Below are 14,656 nucleotides of genomic sequence, written 5' to 3' on the forward strand. Positions count from 1 at the left end.
CCCCCCTACAGCCACCCATGTCCAGTGACCCTCCTCTCCCCCTGCCCCCCTCCAGCCACCCATGTCCAGCGACCCTCCTCTCTCCCCTGCTCCCCTCCAGCCACCCATGTTCAGTGACTCTCCTCTTTCCCCTGCCCCCTCCAGCCACCCATGTCCAGCGACTCTCCTCTCTCACCTGCCCCCTTCCAGCTACCCAGGTTGTCCAGCAAAGTCTTCGGGGCAGGCAGGAAAGATCCCCAGTCTTGCCTGCCCACTGCTGGCGCTGACCCTCCCCCATTGCTGGATCGCTCTTCAAAATGGCTGCGAGACTTCTGCTGGACAACCTGGGTGGATGGAGGGGGGGCAGGGGAGAGAGGAGAGTCACTGGACATGGGTGGCTGGAGGGGAGGCAGGGGGAGAGGAGGGTTGCTGGACATGGGTGGCAAGGATTCAAGAAGGCTCAGGGACAAGAAACAGAATAGTGGATAGGAATGGAGAACCTGTCCACCCCTACAAAATCCTAAAGGAAAGGTTCACGAGGCCAGTTTCTGTTTTTGCTACAACAGGAGTAGGCTAGTGGTTAATGCAGTGGACTTTGATCCTGGAGAACTGAGTTCGATTCCCACTGCAGCTCCCTGTGACTCTGGGCAAGTCACTTAACCCTCCATTGCCCCTGGTACAAAAATAAGTACCTCAATATTATTATTTATTGCATTTGTATCCCACATTTTCCCACCTCTTTGCAGGCTCAATGTGGCTTACAATAAATCGTGGCTAGTGGAAATGAAAAGAGAATTGAAACTTAGTATTACAGAAGTATTTTGGGTTGCATAGTAATAGAAAATATGGAGGAGTAGCCTAGTGGTTAGGGCGGTGGACTTTGGTCCTGAGGAACTGAGTTCGATTCCCACTTCAGGCACAGGCAGCTCCTTGTGACTCTGGGCAAGTCACTTAACCCTCCATTGCCCCGTGTAAGCTGCATTGAGCCTGCCATGAGTGGGAAAGTGCTGGGTACAAATGTAACAAAAATAAAATAGATACTATTGGAGATTCTACATGGAAGGTTGCTACTATTGGAGATTCTACATGGAATGTTGCTACTATTGGAGATTCTACATGGAATGTTGCTATTCCACTAGCAACATTCCATGTAGAAGGCTGCGCAGGCTTCTGTTTCTGTGAGTCTGACGTCCTGCACGTACATGCAGGACGTCAGACTCACAGAAGCAGAAGCCTGCGCGGCCACATTGGTGGAATAGCAACATTCCATGTAGAATCTCAAATAGTAGCAACAGTGGAGGAGTGGCCTAGTGGTTAGGGTGGTGGACTTTGGTCCTGGGGAACTGAGGAACTGAGTTCGATTCCCACTTCAGGCACAGGCAGCTCCTTGTGACTCTGGGCAAGTCACTTAACCCTCCATTGCCCCATGTAAGCTGCATTGAGCCTGCCATGAGTGGGAAAGCGCGGGGTACAAATGTAACAAAAAAAAAATGATGGTATAATGTATGGCGTTCTTAACATTGCTTGCTAGATATATGTGGGGATTTCATATGTATTGGTCTTTGTGATATGTCTTATCGAAAAGATGGGTCTTCAGCAATTTGCGGAAGTTGGTCAGTTCATAGGTCGCCTTTAGGTTACGTGGCAATGCGTTCCAGAATTGCGTGCTCATATAGGAAAAAGGTTGATGTGTGCATTAGTTTATATTTTAGGCCTTTGCAGTTGGGGAAATGAAGATTAAGGAATGTGTGAGATGATCTTTTGGCATTCCTGGGTGGTAGGTCAATCAGGTCTGACATGTAGGCTGGGGCCTCGCCGTGGATGATCTTATGTACTAGGGTACATGTAAATCGCTTTGAATGTAGTTGCAAAAACCTCAGAAAGGCAGTATATCAAGTCCCATTTCCCTTTCCCATCTATACAGGGGCTGAAGGGTATAACAATCTATTATTTATTACCATCCTGTCTACTGGAGCCAGCTGCCAACATCTGGAGGTTCGGGAAACTGTAAATGAATAACAAGTAAGCACTGATACAGTGCTGTGCTGGTAAATGTTTAACAACTGGCTCTCTTCCCAGTCTACCTCTGTGCCCCCCCTGTCCACCTCTGCGCCCCCCCCCCAAATTGCAGAGCTAGCTATAGCCGGGGAGAGAGCCTGTGGGGGGGGGGGGGGGGGCAATGCATTACTCCAGGAAAAAAAAATTAAATGATCCCAGGTTCCTATCTAATTCAAGGTTAATGTGGGATAAAATGCCATAAATAAGTAAATAAATAAATATAAACTTTTAATGTTGAGCACCTGATTCTCAAAGTGGACATATTCCAAACACTATAATGAAAACAAAACTATTTTTTTTCTACCTTTGGTGACTTTGTTTTTCTGATCATACTGGCCCAGTATCTGATTCTGCTGCTATCTGTCCTCTTAACTCCATTTCCAGGGCTTCCTTTCCATTTATTTCTTTACGTTCTGCTTTTCTTCTTCATTTCTTGCACTACATTCGTAAGTAAAAGCTGGGTCCTCTGCAGACTTGACTGTCCAGTGGATCCAGCTTCTTCCTATTTTCTTCATCCATGTTGTTTTTCTCCTCTCTTCCTTTTCCCTCATCTTCCCCCCCCCCCCCCATCCATGTCCAGCATTTCTTCTCTCTCCCTTCCCTCTCCTCCATCCATGTCCAGCAACCCTCCTCTCCCCTCCCCTCCATCCACCCATGTCCAGCAACTCTCCTCTCCCCTGCCCTCCCCTTCATCCACCCATGTCCAGCAACTCTCCTCTCCTCTCCCTTGCCCTCCCTCCATCCATCCATATCAGCAATTTTCTCCCCTGCCCCTATCCATCCATACCCAGCGATTCTCTTCTCTCCCCTGCCCCCCCTCCAGCCACCCATACCCATCGATTCTCTTCCCTCCCCTGCCCCTCTCCATCCACCCATACCCACCGATTCTCCTTGCTCCCCTTACCCCCTCCAGCCACCCATACCCAGCGATTCTCTTCTCTCCCCTGCCCCCCCACCCACCCATACCCAGTGATTCTCCTCGCTCCCCTGATTACCTCCGTCAAAGCGGCTGCGTTAATGAAAGCCCTACCTGTCTCTAGCCTTCCCTTTGAGTTTGTTCCCTCAGAGTCCCGCCCTCGCGGAAAGAGGAAATGATGTCAGAAGGCGGGACTCTGAGGGAACAAACTCACGAAGGGAAGGCTAGAGACGGGCAGGGCTTTCAATGACACGGCTGGATGGAGGTAATAAAAAAAGATTTAAAACCCCCTCGGGGCGGCACAGGCAAATGAGGGCAGTGGTGGGAGGTGAGGTAAACGGGGTAAGCATGTCTTGTGGTGCTCTCCTGCCATGCTTACCTTGTTTACAGGAGCCGGCTCGCCCTGCAGAACAACCGGATCGCACTATCTTAAAAAATTTAACAACCGGCTCTTGCGAGCCGGCTCCAGCACACCACTGCACTGATATCCCTCACCAACCCAGTAAGTAGGTTCAACTATCTAAGTAAGGGAATTAAAGTAACAATTCCACACTTTATCCTATAATTAGAGATAATAGCGTGCTTAAATTTGCATGCTATTATCTCTGATCAAAGGGGTGGTAAAGCCCTGTGCTGTTCCATACAGGGGCGTAGCTGCTATGGGGCCACGGGGGCCTGGGCCCCTGTAAATTTGGCCCTGGACCCCCCTGCTGACGCCCCTCTCAACCCCCCATCGCCGTCTGTACCTTTGCTGGCGGGGGACCCCAACCCCCGCCAGCCGAAGTCTTCTTCCTGCGTTTGGTTTCTTCTGACGTCCTGCTGTACGTACAATGTGCAGGACATCAGACTCACAGAAACAGAACGAAGCCCTGCAGATCGCAAGGATTCGTTCTGTTTCTGCAGGGCTTCGTTCTGTTTCTGTGAGTCTGACGTCCTGCACGTTGTACATGCAGCAGTTCAGACTCAGAAGAAACCAAATGCAGGAAGAAAACTTCGGCTGGCGGGGGTTGGGTCCCCCGCCAGCAAAGGTACAGATGGTGACGGATAGCGGGCAGGTCCGGGGGGGGGGGGGGCAAACTTGTTGGAGGTGGTGCTGGCGGCGGCAGGAGGTGTCGGCAATGGCGGGGGGAGCTAAAATGTGCCCCCTCACCTCGGCTCTGGCCCCCCCCTACCGCTGAACTCTGGATACGCTCCTGGTTCCAGAGCTATTTTTATAGCGCTGTTTGGAACAGCGCGGGGCTTTCAATCATTTGCCCATGAGGCAGTTGCCTATGCCTAAATCCAGACCAGCAGGAAGAAAATGTGAATAATATTACTACTATTAATCATTTCTATAACACTACTAGACATATGCAGCGCTGTACACATTATATGCAGGTACTTTCTGTCGCTAGAGGACACACAATCTGTTTTTATACCTGGGGCAATGGAGAGTTAAGTGACTTGCCCAAGGTCACAAGGAGCTGCAGTGGGAACTGAACCCAGGTTGCCAGGATCATAGGCTGCAGCTCTAACCATTAGGCTATATGAATATGTATCATAGCTCATTGAGACTAGAAAGGATTTTAGCAGATTGAATCCTCTGTACTGAGCAGTGGCGTAGCTACGTGGGGCCTGGGGGGCCTAGGCCCCTTCAGATTTGGCCCTGGCCCCCACCGACCCCTTCAAACCCCCCCCCCCCCCGGCATCGCCAACCCTCCCCCATTGCCATCGCCATCGAGTACCTGTGCTGGCGGGGGTCCCCAATCCCCACCAGCCGTAGTTCTGTGTCTTCAGCCCATCTCTGGGCCAGTGCGTTGCTGCAGCAGCTGATCTGATTCTGGAAGCGGGAAGCCGATTCTCTTTGAGTGGTATGACTTGTCCTGAAGTCCTGCACGTAGGAACGCAACCCCCCCTCCCCCCCGGTGAAAGGACACCCCCCTGCGAAAAACCCCCCTCAGGTGCACGCTGCTGGGGGGGTGCCGCGCGCACCTGTCCTTTGTTCGTTCCATGCTCCCTCTGCCCCAGAACAGGAAGTAACCTGTTCCGGGGCAGAGGGAACATGGAACGAACGAAGGACAGGCGCGCGCGGCACCCCCCCCAAGCGGCGTGGACCCGGGGCGGACCGCACCTACTGCCCCCCCCAGGAACGCCACTGGGAGACAGTCCTGGCATTCTGACAAGTCTATCATGATGCATTATGGGACCTGCAGCACAGATTTCAATGAGCAGAATCAAGTATTAGTCAAAATGTTTTCCTTCTGGAACTGGGTAACTTGGCCGTACAGAGGCTCCTTATGAAGTGTTTCCAATGGGTCTTGGCACATCCACAGGAGTTTCCCCCCCCCCCCCCCCCCCCAGAAGACGCCTTCATTTGCCTGTTCCTAAGATGCCTTAATTTGTCTGCTCCTCAGAGGAAAAACCTTGGGTTTTTCTCTATTGGATAAGAACTGCCCTCTTTTCTGCAGTCTTAACTGCCATAAGCCTCAAGATTCCCAAATATGTGAATTTAAGCTGTATTTCAAAGGCACTGGCTTCCAGGACTCCAACTCCTGGTATTCCAGTCCAGGCTACATCTACCTTTGCTTTATTCTTTCCTGTTTGTAAGAAGACTCCAGCTCCTGGTATTTCTGTCCCGAGGTTATAGCTACCTTTGCGCTTCAGTAGAACGAGGCTGAGAACGAATGGAGACCGCTTCTGCCCCAATGCTATACCACCAATACACCAATATATGCCACAGGGGATCAGCTACTGTTTCAGCCAAGAGGAGAAAGGATGTGGAAACAGGTGTAGTTTGGGGTGGGTATGGGGGCAGTGCCCTCCCAAGTGTGTGTTATAGGTGCTAATGCTGAATTTGTACTCTCACCTCACTGCCAATATCTTCCTTATCCTGTGCCCCCTGAAGTAAGCTCACTACATTTATGGTGCATAGTTCCAGGAGTGAAAATTCCTACCACTCAGAGAAGCAGGTTGAGACTGAAGGAGGAAAGCCAAGAGGATTTTTATTCATTTATTTCCTAGTGATTGATTACTCTGGGTAATGTCTCTTCCTAGGTAACATTTGCACATCCAAAACAAAATCTACTGCAAAACATGTTTGCTTTTCGCTGTCACTGAAGAAGAGTCTTAATCACAGAACTTCATTGATGACAGGAGGGGAAAAGGACCTCAGAACTTAACTCATAGGGTTAAGCACTTTTTTTTAAACACACTGATCAAGTGAATAGGTTATCTACCTGGGTACCTGGCACTTAAATTTCAACATTTCCCCCCCCCCCCCCCACCCTTAGGGGCCAATTCAAGAAAGGTCACCTAAAGTTAGGCACCTAATTTTAAGCACTAATCCCCGCATTCTAAATAAAATTGTGCACGTAAATAATTTGCACACGCAAAACAAGCCAAGCAGTGCCGATAATTGGCCACTAACAATTATCAGCACTAATTAAATTTACACACACAACTTTAAGGCTAACATAGTGTACATAAATTGTAATGTGCAGATTGCAAAAGGGGGCATGGGCATTCCTAAAAATTACATGCAGTGTTATAGAATATGCCCGATCCTTGCTTAACTTAGGCGCGGATATTTACACCAGATTTTAGCTGGTGTAAATGGTCATGCCTAAATTTAGTTGCGGCAAAGGGAAGGCTGTCGGTATGGTGCAGTCAGCATTATGTGACTTGCACGAGAGGAAATCACCAAGGCTGGTCTACCATTTGTCAACTTTTTTGTCACTAACAAATTGGCCATGAGGCCCATCGGCATCAGGTGGTAACAGGGCCAAATACACCGGGGTCTCAGCTCCCTCATCTGGAGATTTAGGAGCATGAGGGCCTGTCATGTCTGTCCTCACCCATCCGGGACAGCAGGCGTTGAGGAGAATTCCCTCTCCTTTTCTTTTCTCATTCAACATTCTTGCTTGAATCCTGGACAAGACGGTCACCCCGATTTTGGACACGCCATAAGCAGTGTTGGGCCAGCCCTCTTTGCTGTGCACCCCGTCTTTAGTGTCTTTAATAAACTTCTCCATGAGCGTCACCAGCTCCTCCTCTGTGATGGTGTCGCTGCGGAACTTCTGCTGCAGGTCCTGGCTGCAGCCCGAGAGAGCTCTTACACTATCTATGCTGGAGACATTCACCACTCTCCCTGGAGAATTAGAATAAGAGATGTTAAGACCTCCATCCTATAAATGAATACAACAATATAACAGTAAAACCTATAACTTCCTTTTCTCAGCACTTTGCTTTAACGCCTCTGAAGTTTAATGTCGATGACTGAGAATCTCATAGCTGCAGGTTTACATTAAAGGGGAAATTTAATGTGGGCTACTGTTAAGGCAGCTTATTTTACCCCACGTCATGCGATTTTAGCACAGGGTCTCATTGCATAAAATGGGTCCCTGTGCTAAGGGCTACCATTAAGATAGGGGAGAAGTTATCAATATGTGATAAAACAGCCCAAGTCTTCCATCAGCAATGAAGAGCACGAGATAAGTTTAGGGCAGCAGTTCTCAACACAGTCCTTGCGACACATCCAGACAGCAAGACTTCCAACATATTCACAATTAATATGCAGAACAGAGATTTGCATATAACAAAGGCAATGGATGTAAATCTCTCTCTCATGCATATTCATTATGGATACCCTTAAAACCTGATTGGCTGGGTGTACCCTGATGACTGGGTTGAGAACCCCTGGTCTAGGATGATGAGGGGTATGTTTTGGGGGTGGGGAGGGTGCTTGTGTGCTATTTTCAGTCTAGTCGCACTGACAGAGTTTCTCAGGACCTTACAAAAGCATGCAACCATACAGTAGAAAACGAGAAAAACACATTCGGCAATTCAAGAATTTTCATGTTCTTTAACCTTTTTAATTTTTGTGGCTACAATATTCTTTTCTGGTAAATTTATTTTATCATTCTCTCCCTCCAAAACAGAAAGGAGACAGATACCATTAGGGCAAGTTAAGTCACATGAGTGGTAAGCACAGAATGCAAAGGAAAATTCAAGGAAAAGGATTCCTGGAACAAACTGAGAGGACATGAAATGAAGTTGCAAGGCGGTAAAGATTAAAACCAACATCAGGAGTTACTTTTTCACTGAAAGGGTGGTGGAAGCCCGAATGCCCTCCTGAAGGTGGTTGGCATAAAAGTGAAACAGAATTCAAAAAGGCATGTGATAAACACAGAGGATCCCTATAATAGCAAGTTGAAGGGATCAAATTAAAACAAACGATAGAGAGGGTTAACCTGCATGGAGAAGAAGGTACAACCCTAAACAAAGACACCGAAGAGGTAGGTATGATTCCAACCACCTTGCTGGGCAGACTAGATGAACCATGGAAAAATTATAAAAGGTCCTGTGCATAGCAAACAACTCAGTATTTGATAACAAAGTAGTGAAGAGTGACTTACAGAGAAAAAACACTCCAGCCTCTAGATAGAAAAATAACCATGACATATACAGCAAAACTCGTGCCCTAGAAATAACGGAACCAGAATACAAAACACACAAAATCTCATAGAACACTGAAAAACTGAAACGATCACAGAAAGGCAGGCTCTGGACTGATCCTGTGGGACTAAAGGAAAAAAATTTTTAATCAGGTAATTAACTAATTTTTCCTTCCACTACATCCCAAGGATCAGTCCAGACAAATGGGATGTACGAAAGCAAAATCTTAAGAGAGGAGGGACTGTGATATCCCTGCAGCAAGAATCGTGCCCCTGAAAGAAGCATCTGATTGAGCTGACACATCCAGACGGAAATGCTTAACAAATGAACAAAACGATGACCACATCGCTGACCTATAGACCCCTGGCAAGGAAATTGCCCTGGACTTCGCCAAAGACCTGGAAGAACGTGCCTAAACACGTATAGCAGCAGATTTACCCATCAGAATGTAAGCAGAAGAAATAGCCTCCTTAAGCCATCAGGCCACTGTTGCTTTGGAGGTCAGCAGACCCTTCCAGGGTCCAGCAAAGAGGACAAAAAGATGATCAGAACACCCAAAATTATTGGTAGCAGAAGGATAAGCGCATCCTTATGCACTTAACATCCAATAGCCTCAAGAAAGCATATTAGATCACCCTGGAAAAAGAAGGAAGAAACACAGTCCGGCTGACTTGAAATGGAGATACAATCTTGGCACAAAAGGATAGAACTGTCCGAACTGAAACCCCGGAGTCGGTAAAACAGAAGGGGATCATGCAAGAAAGAGCTGGCAGCTCTAAAACTCTCCGTGTTGACAACATGGCAACTAAAAAAAAAAACCTGCCTTTAAAAGTGAGATGTTTGATAGTTGCTGAACAAAGAGGATCGAAGGGGGCTGACTGAAGAGCCTTAAGAACTACTAAAGACTTCCCCAAGGACAATATTGTGGAGGGGGGGACGCAGGTGTGCGTCTCCTTAAAAGGAACTGCACTATATCAGAGTGAGCAGCCAATGAGACATTCTGTAGCTTGCCTCTATAGCACGCCAACGCTGCCACCTGAACCTTGAGGACATTGAGAGACAAATCTTTTTTGAATCCCTCCAGAAGGAGGGATAAAATTAGAGACAAGAAGCATGAAACGAGGAAACTCCACTCTGTGTAGTCCAGCTCTCAAAAGTGTTCCACACTATAACGTAAGAAGTGGATCGCTTCTGTGCTTGCCTCAACGTAGAACATCATCCGCATAACCCTTCTTCCTCAATTGTGCCCTCTCCATCGCCAGTCCGCAAGACCAAAGCGGGAGGAATCCTCCATTAGTACTGGACCTTGATGCAACAAGCCCGTCTGTGGTGGGAGAGTCAACCGAGGAGCTATTTGAAGATGGATGAGGGCCGCATACTAAGGACATCTGCACCAGTCCAGAACTAAGAGAATGACCTTCCCGGCATGATGAGCAATCCCATGCAATGTCCCTCCCATGAGAGGCCATGGAGGAAACATGTAAAGGAGGCTGTTTGATAGCCAAGTCTCTACCAGGGCACCCATTCCCAGAGAGTCCTTTTCCCTGAAGCAGCTGTAGAAACTGTGGACCTGCACACTGAGTCTGGATGCCATGAGGCCCAGAATCGGAAGGCCCCACTGTATGTAAATGAGGTGAAATGCAGCCTTTGACAGTTGCCATTCTCCTGGGTCCAGAGACACCTTGCTGAGGAAATCCACTTGCTAGTTCAGGGAACCCACAATGCAGGATGCTGAAATTATCGGACTGTTAACTTTTCCCACAGAAAAAGAAGACGAGCCTCTTGTGCTAGAGACAAACTTTTTGTTCCCCCATGTCTGTTTTATGTAAGACACCATCGACACATTGTCCGAGAACACTCGCACCTGCCTCCTGCGAAGAGGCGCAAAGGCAAGTAGAGCTTTCTGGACTCGAAGTTCCAATTTGCTGATGGACCAGGAAGCCTTCACTCTCGACCAGCGGCCCTGAGCAGAGGAGTGGAGAAAAAGGGATCCCCATCTGAAGAAGCTGACATCAAGTTTCAAGTTTATTAAATGATTTTCTATCCCACCAATCTACAGTGTGTCTAAGTGGTGTACAGGCTAATAAAAAAAAAGGGGGGGGGAAGAGAATACATATAGCAAACTAAGACATGACAGTACCGACACAGAAGGGAATGAGGAGAACTACAATTTTAGATAGAAAAGAAGAGAGAAGGTAAACAGAAGAGGAAAGGCTGACAAGTAGCGGTTCCAGGGCAAACCGTTCAGTGGCCAAAGGCTTCTTGAAAACGGTGTGTGTCTTCACAGTCTATTTTAAATTGAGTAACGTTGGCAGGGTTTTCAAGTGTAGTGGTAAGCTGGTTCCAAAACTGTGAAGCCTGAAAAGAAAAGATTGAATGATGTACAGTAGCGCAGAGATACTGGAAAAGGGAGGAACTACCAGAAGTTCCTGATGTGAGGAGCGGAGGGAATGAGGCAGACAATACGGGATAAGATAACGTCGAGAGAAAAAGAGGGTTCTTGATATGCTTTGATCTTATAAACGAGTACAAAAATTTGTAACGTAACCAATGGGCATCTCTCAGCAGAGGAGTGACATGGTTGCAGGGGTGTAGCCAGACTTTGGCGGGGGGGGGGGGGGGGTCCAGAGCCCGAGGTGAGGGGGCACATTTTAGCCCCCCCCACCAACTTTGACAACTCCCCCCTCCTGCCGCCAACCCTCCCCCACTGTCGTTGCCTACCTTTGCTGGCAGGGGACCCCAATTTCCGCCAGCCGAGGTCCTCTTCTTCCTGTGCAAGGCTTCGTTCTGTTTGTGACGTCCTGCACGTTGTGCGTGCAGGACGTCAGACTTGCAGAACAGAACGAAGCCTTGCAGATCAGCTGATCTGCAAGGCTTCACCCTGTTTCTGTGAGTCTGACGGATGTCAAAAACAGAACAAAGCCTTTGCGGGAAGAAGAGGACCTCGGCTGGCGGGGATTGGGGTCCCCCGCCAGCAAAGGTAGCCCATGGCGACGGAGGGTCAAGAGGGTCGTCGGCAGGGGGTCCAGGGCCAAATCCATGGGGGCCCAGGCCCCCCTTTGCTCCACATTGCTACGCCTCTGCATGGTGTATTTTGTATGCCCTGTAATGAGTTTGATTGCAGTATTTTATATCAGTTGTAGTCCGTTTTAGTTTGTGTTGTGTGAGGCCCAAGTAGAGAAAATATTGCAGTGGTCAATATGAGATATTTCGAAAAGAATGAACAAGGGCGTTTAGAACCTAAGGAAGAAGAAATGGTTGGATTGTCCGGATGCACCGGAGTTGAAAAAAAGCAAGCTGCACCACTGTGGAGACTTGACGAATAAAAGTTAAAGGTGTTAAGTCTTACACCTAAGATCTTAACCTTGTCTACAATCTTTAGAGGGATTGTGTTTAACAGAATTGGGGCAGCTGGTGGACAAATAAATTGTGGGTTTTTTTTTAAATAAAACTGAACGATACACAATTTGTCAGAGTTTGGGAACAAGCGGTTACATTGAAACCAAGGCGCAGACCAATACTAATCAGCGATTGAGCGATGTTATCTATGAGGCATCAGAAGGGTCAATGGTGGTTAAGTACTTGTATGTCATCAGCATAAAAAAAAGATGTAAGGTCTAAGGACTGAAGGAGATATAGTAACAGGGCCAAAAATATTCTCATTGGAAGCGAGAACACATCAAGTGGGAGTCTGAAAGGGGAACCCTGCCTGAGTGTGCGCAGGTAGAAGCCATAAGGTCAGACTCAGTCTGGCTTGAGGTGTCCATGGCACCAACTGGTCGTAATCCTCAAGACCGGAGACCACAGCAACAGGGAAGACTGTAGGGGCCACATATGGAATTTCACTTCAAGGCAGAACATCCACAGCCATAGAACAGAGAATGCATAATCCCATGTCCGCGGGCAGGGAAAGGAGAGACACCTCAGAATTTGCTCTATGAGCTTGAGCTGATGATGCTGGGGAGAAAAATCTTCCCCACCGCAGAATCAAAGCATACACCAGAAATTCTAGGGTCTTGAGTAGGGGCGAGATGCTTGCTGTAATTACCACCCAACCCAGTGCAGAAAGAAGAGACAATACTCTCTGTGCACTCTGAAGGCTCTAGCGATAAGAAGGCACTCAAATCAGCCAATCGTCCAGGTAAGGATGGACCTGGATCCCTCGCTTGTGAAGGAAGGCTACACAACCACCATAACTTTGGAAACAAGCATGAGGTGCAGTGCAAGGCCAAAAGGCATGGCTGTGAATCAAAACAGGTCTCCCAGGATTGCAAACCGGAGGAACTGAGATATGAAGAAAAGCCTCCCTGAGGTCCAATGAGGTTGAGAAAAACGCCTGGCTGGACCGAGGCTATCACAGGTTAAAGAGTCTCCATGCAAAAGTGTAGCAACCTGAGAAACTTGTTTACCTCTCTCAGATCCAGAACCAGGCAGAGAGAGTCTTCTTTCTCTGGGATGACAAAATGCTAAATAGTAGATGGAATATCGACCTGTGCCCGTCTCTGCTAGAGGAACAGCCCGAATGCCCCCCCCCCCCAGGTGTATGAAAAAATGCCTAGTAGTTAGCAATGCCCGACTCTTGGCAGAGCTGCCGCAAAAGGACAGCAAGAAAGATCTACGAGCTTGGAAAATTCTAGCTTGGAGTCCATGTAGAATGAAGTCTAGCACCCATTGGTCTGTAGTGATGATACCTATAACCTACGTACAAAGAGTGAACCTGGACCCCATCATTGTAAGAGCTGCAAAGAGGAAGAGGTGCCAGAGGTAGCGGAGAAGGACTTTTGGCCTCCATAAAAGGAAGACTGAGTAAGTTTTTTTTTTTTTAAAGGAAGCACTAGCCTTCCCCAATCTATAACTCTGCGCTTCTCAAAAGCAAGACCTAGATGCCTGGAGAAGAGGCTTAGGCTTGTCCTCAGGTAACCACTGGACCTTGGAATCTCCCAGGTCCTTAAACAAACTCCAAATCCACACCAAACAGCAGTTCCCCCCCCCCCCCCAAAAGGTAACTTCTCCAGATGAACTTGGATGTCACATCACAGCCCATGTCTCAAACCAGAGCCAGCGCCATGCTGAAACAGCCAAGGCCATGCTCGAAGAACATAAAGGGAGTCTGACAAATAGGACAACCCCGCCTCAAGGAAGAAACTCTGGAGTAGAGAGTCCAATGGGGACAATTGCTGAATCCACAATAAAGATGCCCTGGCCACAAAAGAAGAAGTTGCTGCCTGAGAATCTAAAGCAGCCATTTGAAAGGCAAACCTCAAAGAAGCCTCAAGCTTGCAGTCACGCATATCCAGAAATGAAGTGCTGCCTTCAACAGGGATAGTGGTACATTTAGTAACTGCTCATAGCCACCCGAACTGTGATAAGCTCCTGCATAGCCTCATGAACATGTAAAGACTAGTAAATCAGGGCCCGTTTCTGACACAAATGAAACGGCGCTAGCAAGGTTTTTGTCGGAGTGTGTATGTTTGAGAGAGTGTGTGAGAGTGACTATGTGTGAGAGAGAGAGAGAGAATGAATCTTGCGAGTGTGTGTGTGTGACAGAGAGAGAGAGTGAGACTGCTGGGTGCGAGTGGTGTGCTCTGTCCCCTTCCCGCCCCCCCCCCCCTGTATCACCCAGCGATGCTCTTCTCTCCCCCTGCCCCCCTCCCGACACACAGCGAGTCTCCTCTGTCCCCTCTCTCCCCTGCCCCCACGCCAGCCACCCAGTGATTGTTCTCGTCTCCCCCTGCCCCCCCCTCCAGCCACCCAGCGAGTCTCCTCTCTGCTCTGCCCCCTCTCTAGCCACCCAGCAATGCTCCTCTCTCCCCTCCCCCCCTCCAGCCACTCACGATTCTCCATTTCTCCCCTGCCCCTAACCATGCTTGAGACTATGGGTATCACATTATTTTATACCCTACCGAAGGGTCCACAAGAGACTGGCATGATCCACCTGGGAGGTCCATAGTCTCAAGCCGTGGTTCTTTGTTAGAACCGATTTCAGTGTATGTGGACACTTTTTTATGCCCTTCTGTCCAGAAGACGAGATCGTATATTAAGACACAACAGATTTCCTAAATCGTATGCAGGGGATGGACGACATACAAGAACATTGGAGACTGGTCACTATGGATGTAGTGAGACCTTCCACCGTCATCCACAAGAGGAAGTTATAGATATATTGAACCAATGTCTTAGAATCAGTGAGAAGACAACCGAGTCCCGTCTGGCTTTATTATAGAATTAGCCGGGCTAGCCCTGAGGAACAATTTCTTTCCAATTTGAAGG

At 48.3% G+C, this 14,656-nt stretch overlaps 1 pseudogene; it reads right to left on the reverse strand.

Annotated features, from left to right (window-relative positions):
• Positions 1 to 5,914: 5,914 nt before the first annotated feature.
• The window catches only part of LOC115469486, a 41,311-nt pseudogene continuing 32,569 nt past the window's right edge, over positions 5,915 to 14,656 (reverse strand).

The sequence above is a fragment of the Microcaecilia unicolor genome, chromosome 4 (genome assembly GCF_901765095.1).
Source record: "Microcaecilia unicolor chromosome 4, aMicUni1.1, whole genome shotgun sequence".
Taxonomy (NCBI): Eukaryota; Metazoa; Chordata; class Amphibia; order Gymnophiona; family Siphonopidae; genus Microcaecilia; species Microcaecilia unicolor.